The sequence below is a fragment of the Bubalus bubalis genome, chromosome X (genome assembly GCF_019923935.1).
Source record: "Bubalus bubalis isolate 160015118507 breed Murrah chromosome X, NDDB_SH_1, whole genome shotgun sequence".
NCBI classification, from domain to species: domain Eukaryota; kingdom Metazoa; phylum Chordata; class Mammalia; order Artiodactyla; family Bovidae; genus Bubalus; species Bubalus bubalis.
In genome coordinates this window covers 60,668,008-60,670,910 of record NC_059181.1, presented here as the reverse complement: position 1 = coordinate 60,670,910, position 2,903 = coordinate 60,668,008, and positions in this window count along the sequence as shown.

Sequence of the window (2,903 nt, the reverse complement as noted above, 5' to 3'; positions counted from 1 at the left end):
AGAAGAAATAAAGAATAAGCAAACAGAGATGAATAACACAATTACTGAAATTAAAAATGCCCTAGAAGGAACCAATAGCAGAATAACTGAAGCAAAGGAACAGATAAGTGAGCTGGAGGATAGAATGGTAGAAATACTTCTGAAGAGCAGAATAAAGGGAAAGGAATGAAAAGAAATTAGGAAAGCCCCAGAGACCTTTGGGACGATCTTAAACACACCAATATTTGACTCATAGGGGTCCCAGAGGAAGAAGAAAAAAAGAAAGGTAGTGAGAAAATTTTTGAAGAAATTATAGTTGAGAATTTCCCCAACCTGGGAAAGGAAACAGTCAATGAAGTCCAAGAAGCACAGAGAGTCCCCTACAGGTTAAATCCAAGGAGAAACACAACGAGACACATATTAATCAAGCTAACAGAGATTAAATATAAAGAAAGAATATTAAAAGCAGCAAGGGAAAAGCAACAAGTAACATACAAGGGAAAACCTATAAAATTAACAGTGGATCTTTCAGCAGAAACTCTGCAGGCCAGAGAATGGCAGGATATATTTAAAGTACTGAAAGAGAAAAACGGACATCCACAATTACTATACCCGGCAAAGATCTCATTCAAAATTGACAAAGAAATCAAAAGCTTTACAGACAAGCAGAAATTAAGAGAATTCAGCACCAAAAAACCAGCTTTGCAACAAATACTAAAGGGACTTACATAGCCAGTAAACACAAGAGAAAGGAAAGACCTACAAAAACAAACCCAAAACAATCAAGAAAATGCCAATAGGAACATATGTATCAATAATTACCTTAAATGTAGATGGATTAAATGAACCAACAAAAAGATACAGACTGACTGAATGGATACAAAAACAAGATCCATATATATGCTGCCTACAGGAGACCCACTTCAGATCTAGAGATACATACAGACTGAAAGTAAAAGGATGGAAAAAGACATTCCATGCAAATGGAAACCAAAAGAAAGCTGGAGTGGCAATCCTTATTTTCAGACAAAATAGACTTTAAAGAATATCCTAACAGACAAAGAAAGACTATGTAATGATCAAGGGATCAATCCAAGAAGAAGACATAACAATTGCAAACATCTATGCACCCAACATAGGAGCACCTCAATACATAAAGCAAACACTAATAGGCATAAGACGAGAAACTGACAGCAACACAATAATAGTAGAAGACTTTAACACCCTACTTTCATCAATGGACAGACCATCAAAATGGAGAATCAATAAGGAAACATAAACCTTAAATGAAACATTAGACCAAATGGACCTAGTTGATATCTTCAGGGCTTTCCATCCAAATGCAGAAGAATACACTTTCTTCTTAAGTGCACATGGAACATCCTCCAGGATAGACCACATCTTGGGCCACAAATCAAGCCTCAGTAAATTTAAAAAAATTGAAATTGTATCACATATCTTCTCTGACCATGACACTATGAGACTAGATATCAACTACAGGGGAAAAAAAAAACCAGCAAAAACCACACACTTATGGAGATTAAGCAATACGTTACTAAATAACAAAGAGGTTACTGAAGAAATAAAAAAAGAAATCAAAAGATTCCTAGAAACAAATGACAATGAAAACATGATGATCCAAAACCTATGGGTCTCAGGAAAAGCAGTTCTAAGAGGGAGTTTATAGTGATACAATCATACCTCAAGAAGCAAGAAAAGCATTGAATAGACAGCCTAACTCTACATCTAAAGTAGCTGGAAAAAGAAGAACAAAAAACCCCCCAAAGTCAGTAGAAGGAAGGAGATCATAAAAATCAGAGCAGAAATAAATTTAAAAAGCAATGAAGGAAACAATAGCAAAGACTAATAAAACTAAAATCTGGTTCTTTGAAATTAACAAAATTGACAAACCACTAGCCAGACTCATCAAGAAAAAGAGGGAGAAAAATCAAATCAGTAAAATTAGAAATGAAAAAGGAGAGGTTACGACAGACAACACAGAAATATAAAGCATCATAAGAGAATATTATGAGCAACTATATGCTAATAAAATGGACAACCTAGAGGAAATGAACAGATACTTAGAAAAGATCAGCCTCCCAAGACTGAACCAGGAAGAAATAGAAATTATGAACAACCCAATTACAAACACTGAAATTGAAACAGTGATCAAAAATCTCCCCCAAAACAAAAGCTCAGGGCCAGATGGCTTCACAGGGGAATTCTATCAAACATTCAGAGAAGAGCTAATATCTGTTTTTCTGAAACTCTTCCAAAATACTGCAGAGGGAGAAACACTTGCTAATTCATTCTTCAAGGCCACAATCACCCTGATATCAAAACCAGGAAAAATCACGAAAAAAGAAAATTACAGGCAATATCACTGATGAACATAGGTGCAAAACCCCGCAGCAAAATTCTAGCAAACAGAATCAAACAACATGTTAAAACACTCATAGTCATATCCGACTTTGCGACCCCATGAACTGTAGCCTATCATGCTCCTCTGTCCATGGGATTTTCCAGGCAAGAGTACTGGAGTGGGTTGCCATTTCCTTCTCCAGAGGATCTTCCCGACCCAGAGATTGACCCGGGTCTCCTGCATTGTAAGCAGACGCTTTACCGTCTGAGCTACCAGGGAAGTCCTACACCATGATCAAGTCAGGTATATTAATGGGATGCAAGGATTCGGCAATATATGAAAATCAATCAACATGACATACTATATCAACAAATTGAAAGATAAAAACTATATGATCATCTCAATAGATGCAGAAAAAACCTCCAACAAAATCCAACATCCATTTATGATAAAAATGCTTCAAAAAATGGGCATAGAAGGAACCTACTTCAGCATAGTAAAGGCCATATATGAAAAGTCCACAGCAAACATTCTCAATGGTGAAAAACTAAAAGTTTCCTTC